Genomic DNA, 7,536 nt, shown 5'->3' with positions numbered 1-7,536 from the left:
GCACTGACTAGTTGTCCTCTAAACCTCCCATTCAATGTTGTGGCATCTACTGCTAAGTATGGCCTACATCCATCCAAAAAACCCTTCCAACAAGCTTTGAATGACACAAAAACTCTCCTAAAGCACTCTTTTTCTCTGGTTTGTCCATTTATTTTAAATTGCACTGTGTGTTTATCAATGTTCACAACACTACCAGGAGATGCCTTCTCCACTTCAGCCTTGAAAGTGTACAATAACTGGAAAGAGTCAGACCACTTACAATATATATTGTCTAGGGCCATTTGCTTTCCATAGAACACCCTCATATATGGTATGACCAAGCCATACTTTTTCTTCAGATCTTTTTTGAGCTGTGTAGGACCAATATTTGAATCTTCTTGTACCCAGTTCTTAATAGTATCTGCAATCCACCTGCTCTCAGCAGACCTCAACCTCTACCTCCTGTTCACACTTGGACAAGTGTGAGCAGTTTTATTGACTTTCACCTGCATACCAATAAAATAACACATAAGTCAGACATAAAATGGTACAATATACAAGGAAATCAGACATATATGTGCTACAGTAACTGTTAGTATCTCCAATTTATACCTGAAACAAAGAGCTATGTCTCATTAGAGAGGCATGCATCCTCCACTTACATCTCTTGTAGGCACAATGAACTGTCAGTCTAGTTGGATCACTCTTGTCAACTTTGTACTCACTTTGAGTTTTAATTGCAAAAGTTGCAAGTGCATTTCTATAGTCTAAAGCACTGGAAAATATAGTTCCTTCTTGCAGATAAGGATCATCTCTATTATATTGCACATCTGGCCTATCATCATCTGATGATTCAGAGTACCCCATGTCAATGTACTCAGCCAACTCATCTTCACCTGCCTCTTCAAACATTCCTTCAGGTGGTTGAATGTAATCCTCCTCAGCTGCTTTGCCCATGGACTACTTTCTTACAACAAACTCTGGATAAAGCAGTTCATCCTCATCATCAGCGGGCACATCATCAGCAAGGCCATCTTCCATGTTAAAATTACCAGAATCTATGCTATTAGTAGTGCCTGCTTGAGTGGGCACTTGTTCACTTGGAGTTCCTGGTATTTGCACAGAGCTGGATGATGATTTTCTCCCCCTACATTCACTGCTTCTACCTCTAGAGCTGGTAGGTTGTGACCTCCTTCCTGCACTGCTTGTTTCTCCCCTTTTTCTTTGAATGACATTAATTTCTAATTGGACAGACTTGGAATCAGCATTTGTCCCAAACATTAATGCTAACTCATCATCACACTGAACTGGGACCCAAATAGAATTAGCCATGTCCCAGTACCTAAACTCCACTGCATCATATATTCCCCATGGATATTTTTCGCAGATTGCAGCCCTAAATTGAATAAATGATGATCTACTGTCCACAACAAGAGGAAATGTGCAGCCGGTACCAGATCCCTTTGTACCAGAGCTTCCTAAAATTGTGGTTTCCATTCTACAGTTCATAGAAAATGCAGTACTCGGATCCGGATCCATCCTACCAACAAATCTCACAAAACAACAAAGAAAGGGGAGAGGAACATGAGCACTACGAGCATAGGCAGTACATAATCGACCTATACAGCGAACAAAGAACACAGAGGAAAGGGAAAGAGAGATACTGGGCCGGTGATGTGTTCCCGTTTGTGTCGCCGCCGTCGCCGCCTTCACGCTCGTGCACCATCCCGTGTGGACTCCGCCTCCAACCCCACCGCACCAATGCTCTGAGAGGGTTCAGATCTACAGCTTCTCACCAGCAGTCGCTCGATCTATAGCCGCCATGGCAACAAATTGATGAGTTTTAGGGTTAGGGTTCGTGCGATTTGAGGAGAGAGTGAGACAGTGAAGCACGCGAGAGAGGAATAGATAGGGTAAGTGAGTGGATGAGGGCCCACATGTAAGCACCATGGGCAGAAATGCCTAAAAGACGGCGAGTTACCGGTCAAAGCGCTTTGACTCAACGGAAACGACACAGAAGGGCATTTCTATAAGGCCACATGACGGCAGAGGGGCAAATTTGAGCACACTTCGGAATTAGGGGCAAATTCGAGTAGTGGGATCAAGTTAAGGGCAGAAATGCAATTGTCCCTACCTTAATACTTCTTTTGTAGTTGTGGATGCTTGCAATAGGGGTTAATCATAAGAGGGATGCTTGTCCAAGTAAGGGCAGTACCCAAGCACCGGTCCACCCACATACCAAACTATCAAAATACCGAACGCGAATCATATGAGCGTGATGAAACTAGCTTGACGATAATTCCCATGTGTCCTCGGGAGCGCTTTTCTCATTATAAGAAATTGTCCGGGCTTGTCCTTTGCTACAAAAAGGATTGGGCCACCTTGCTGCACCTTATTTACTTTCATTGCTTGTTACTCCTTACAAATTATCCTATCACAAAACTATCTGTTACCTACAATTTCAATGCTTCCAGAGAATACCTTACTGAAAACCACTTGTCATTTCCTTCTGCTCCTCGTTGGGTTCGACACTCTTACTTATCGAAACAACTACAATAGATCCCCTATACTTGTGGGTCATCAAGACTCTTTTCTGGCGCCTTTGCCGAGGAGTGAAGCGCCTTTGGTGAGTAGAACTTGGTATGGAAACATTTATATAGTGTGCTGAAATTTTCTGTCACTTGTTACTATGGAAACTAATCCTTTGAGGGGCTTGTTCGGGGTATCTTTGCCCCGACCAGAAGAGCAAATAGTTGCTCCTCAACCTACTGAACCTACTGAAAATGTTTACTTCGAAATTCCTTCAGGTATGATAGAGAAACTGCCAGCTAATCCCTTTGCAGGAGATGGAACATTGCATCCCGATTTACACCTTATCTTTGTGGATGAAGTTTGTGGATTATTTAAGCTTGCAGGTATTCCCGATGATGTTGTTAAGAGGAAGGTTTTCCCTTTATCTTTGAAGGGAGACGCATTGACATGGTATAGGCTATGTGATGATAGGGGATCTTGGAACTATAAATGATTGAAGTTGGAATTTCACCAGAAGTTCTATCCTATGCATCTTGTTCACCAGGATCGTAATTACATATATAATTTCTGGCCTCGCGAAGGAGAAAGCATCGCTCAAGCTTGGGGGAGGCTTAAGTCAATGTTGTATTCATGCCCCAATCATGAGCTCTCAAGAGAAGTGATTATTCAAAAAAATTATGCTCGGCTTTCTCTCAATGATCACACCATGCTTGATACTTCCTGTGCTGGTTCTTATATGCTGAAGTCTACTGAATTCAAGTGGGACTTATTAGAAAGAATTAAACGCAACTCTAAAGATTGGGGTTCCGACGATGGTAAGGAGTCAGGTATGACACCTAAGTTTGATTGTGTTCAATCTTTTATGGATACCGATGCTTTTCGTGGATTTAGCGCTAAATATGGGCTTGACTCTGAGATAGTAGCTTCTTTCTGTGAATCTTTTTCTACTCACGTTAATCTCCCTAAGGAGAAGTGGTTTAAATATAATCCTCCCATTGAAGTAAAAGTAGTTGCACCTATTACAGTTGAAGAAAAGACTATCACTTATAATAATCCTATTGTTCCTACTACTTATGTTGAGAAACCACCTTTTCCTGTTAGAATGAAGGATCATGCTAAAGCTTCAACTGTTGTTCGTAAGAGTAATACTAGAAATTATACACCTCCTGAGCAAATTAAAGTTGAACCTAGTATTGCTATGGTTAAAGATCTCTTGGATGATAATATAGATGGGCATGTTATTTATTTTTGTGGTGAAACTGCTAATATTGTTAAACCAGATGCTAAAATACATAGACCTGTTGTAGGCATGCTGGTTATTTCTGTTAAAATAGGAGATCATTGTTATCATGGCTTATGTGATATGGATGCTAGTGCTAGTGCAATACTTATTTCCTTATACCAAGAAATTATGCATGATATTGCACCCGCTGAGTTAGAAGATATTGATGTTACAATTAAGCTTGCCAATAGAGATAATATTTCACCAGTTGGGATTGTTAGAGATGTTGAAGTCTTGTGTGGGAAAGTCAAATATCCTGTTGATTTCCTTGTTCTGGGTTCCCCACAAGATGACTTTTGTCCCATTATATTTGGTAGACCCTTCTTGAATACTGTTAATGCTAAGATTGATTGCAAAAAGGATGTTGTTATGATTGGCTAGGATGATATGACTCATGAGTTTAATTTTGCTAAATTTCGTAGACAACCCCATGATAAAGATTTGCCTAGTAAGGATGAAATTATTGGTCTTGCTTCTGTTGTCGTGCCTCCTACTGATCCATTATAACAATATTTGCTAGACCATGAAAATGATATGTTTATGAATGAAAGAAGGGAAATAGATGAAGTATTTCTTCAACAGGTTCCTATTTTGAAACACAATTTTCCTGTTGAAATCCTAGGGGATCCTCCTCCACCCAAGGGTGATCCCATGTTTGAGCTAAAACCATTACCTGATAATCTTAAATATGCTTATCTTGATGAAAATAAGATATATCCTGTTATTATTAGTGCTAACCTTTCAGAACAAGAAGAAGAAAGATTATTGAAAACTCTGAAGAAGCACCATGCTGCCATTGGATATACTCTGGATGATCTTAAGGGCATTAGTCCCACTCTATGCCAACACAAAATTAATGTGGAGAAAGATGCCAAACCAGTTAGAGATCATCAACGATGATTAAATGCTAAGATGAAAGAAGTGGTAAGAAAGGAGATACTAAAGCTCCTTGAGGCAGGTATAATTTATCCCGTTGCTGATAGTGAATGGCTAAGCCCTGTACATTGTGTCCCTAAGAAGGGAGGTATTACTGTTGTTCCTAATGATAAAGATGAATTGATTGTGCAAAGAATTATTACAGGTTATAGGATGGTAATTGATTTCTGTAAGTTAAATAAAGCTACTAAAAAAGATCATTACCCTTTACCTTTTATTGATCAAATGCTAGAAAGACTATTCAAACATACACATTTCTGCTTTCTAGATGGTTATTCTGGTTTCTCTCAAATACCTGTGTCAGGGGAGGATCAATCAAAAACTACTTTTACTTGCCCTTTCGGTACCTTTGCTTATAGGCGTATGCATTTTGGTTTATATAATGCACCTGCTACCTTTCAAAGATGCATGATGGCTATATTTCTGACTTTTGTGAAAAGATTTGTGAGGTATTCATGGATGAATTCTCCGTCTATGGATCCTCTTTTGATGATTGCTTGAGCAACCTTGATCGAGTTTTGCAGAGATGTGAAGACACTAGTCACGTCCTGAATTAGGAAAAGTGTCACTTTATGGTTAATGAAGGCATTGTCTTTGGGCATAAAATTTCTGAAAGAGGTATTGAAGTTGATAAAGCTAAGGTTGATGCTATTGAAAAGATGTCGTGTCCCAAGGACATTAAAGGTATAAGGAGTTTCCTTGGTCATGTCAGTTTTTATAGGAGGTTCATTAAGGAGTTTTCTAAAATCTCTAGGCCTCTAACTAATTTATTGCAAAAAGATATTCCTTTTGTCTTTGATGATGATTGTGTAGAAGCATTTGAAATACTTAAGAAAGCTTTGATCACTGCACCTATTGTTCAGCCACCTGATTGGAATTTACCCTTTGAAATTATGTGTGATGCTAGTGATTATGCTGTAGGTGCTATTCTAGGGCAGAGAGTTGATAAGAAATTAAATGTTATTCAATATTCTAGTAAGACTCTTGATACTGCCCAGAGAAATTATGCTACTACTGAAAAAGAATTCTTAGTAGTTGTATTTGCTTGTGATAAGTTCAGACCTTACATTGTTGATTCTAAAGTTACTATTCACACTGATCATGCTGCTATTAAATATCTTATAGAAAAGAAATATGCTAAACCTGGACTTATTAGATGGGTTCTCTTGCTACAAGAATTTGATTTGCATATTATTAATAGAAAGGGAGCTGAGAACCCCGTTGCAGACAACTTGTCTAGGCTAGAGAATGTTCTTGATGACCCACTACCTATTGATGATAGCTTTCCTGATGAACAATTAGTGGTCATTAATGCTTCTCGTACTACTCCATGGTATGCTGATTATGCTAATTACATTGTTGCTAAATTTATACCACCTAGTTTCACATACCAGCAAAAGAAAAGGTTCTTTTATGATTTAAGACATTACTTCTGGGATGACCCACACCTTTATAAAGAAGGAGTAGATGGTGTTATTAGACATTGTGTACCTGAGCATGAATAGGAACATATACTACGCAAGTGTCACTCCGAACCATATGGAGGACACCACGCAGGAGACATACCTGCACATAAGGTATTGCAATCCGGTTTTTGTTGGCCTACTCTCTTCAAAGATGCTCGTAAGTTTGTCTTGTCTTGTGATGAATGTCAAAGAATTGGTAATATTAGTAGACATCAAGAAATGCCTATGAATTATTCTCTTGTTATTGAACCATTTGATGTTTGGGGCTTTGATTATATGGGACCTTTTCCTGTCTCTAATGGATATACACATATTTTAGTTGTTGTTGATTATGTTACTAAGTGGGTAGAAGCTATTCCAACTAGTAGTGATGATCATAACACCTTTATTAAGATGCTTAAAGAAGTTATTTTTCCGAGGTTTGGAGTCCCTAGATAGCTCATGACTGATGGTGGTTCACATTTTATTCATGGTGCTTTCCGTAAAATGCTTGCTAAGTATGATCTTAATCATAGAATTGCATCTCCTTATCACCCACAGTCTAGTGGTCAAGTAGAGTTGAGCAATAGAGAGCTCAAATTAATTTTGCAAAAGACTGTTAATAGGTCTAGAAAGAATTGGTCCAAGAAACTTGATGATGCATTATGGGCCTATAGAACTGCATATAAAAATCCTATGGGTATGTCTCCGTATAAGATGGTTTATGGAAAAGCATGTCACTTAACTCTTGAACTTGAACATAAAGCATACTGGGCTATTAAAGAGCTCAACTATGACTTCAAACTTGCCGGTGAGAAGAGGTTATTTCATATTAGCTCACTTGATGAATGGAGTACCCAAGCCTATGAGAATGCCAAGCTGTTTAAAGAAAAAGTTAAAAGATGGCATGACAAAAGAATACAAAAGCGAGAATTTAAATTAGGTGATTATGTGTTGCTATTCAACTCTCGTTTAAGATTTTTTGCAGGAAAACTTCTCTCTAAATGGGAAGGTCCTTACATCACCGAGGAGGTCTATCAATCCGGTGCCATAAAAATCAACAACTTCGAAGGCACAAGTCCGAGGGTGGTGAACGGTCAAAGAATCAAACATTATATCTCAGGTAACCCTATTAATGTTGAAACCAATATTATTGAAACTGTAATCCCAGAGGAATACATAAGGGACACTTTCCAGAATGTTTCAGACTCCGAAAAGGAATAGGTATGTGGTACGGTAAGTAAACCGACTCCAAAACAGTTCTAATGGCAATTTTCTCCGATTTGGAATATTTAAGAATTTTGGAAAGCAAGAAGTAATCCGGGAAGGACACGAGGCCTCCACAATGGTGGAGGGCGCCCC

General features: G+C 39.1%; 1 pseudogene; it reads right to left on the bottom strand.

Annotated features, from left to right (window-relative positions):
* Positions 1–939: 939 nt before the first annotated feature.
* LOC119309574 overlaps positions 940–7,536 on the bottom strand; it is a 32,121-nt pseudogene continuing 25,524 nt past the window's right edge.

Source organism: Triticum dicoccoides, chromosome 5B (genome assembly GCF_002162155.2).
Source record: "Triticum dicoccoides isolate Atlit2015 ecotype Zavitan chromosome 5B, WEW_v2.0, whole genome shotgun sequence".
NCBI classification, from domain to species: Eukaryota; Viridiplantae; Streptophyta; class Magnoliopsida; order Poales; family Poaceae; genus Triticum; species Triticum dicoccoides.
This window is presented reverse-complemented; position numbering and strand designations above follow the sequence as displayed.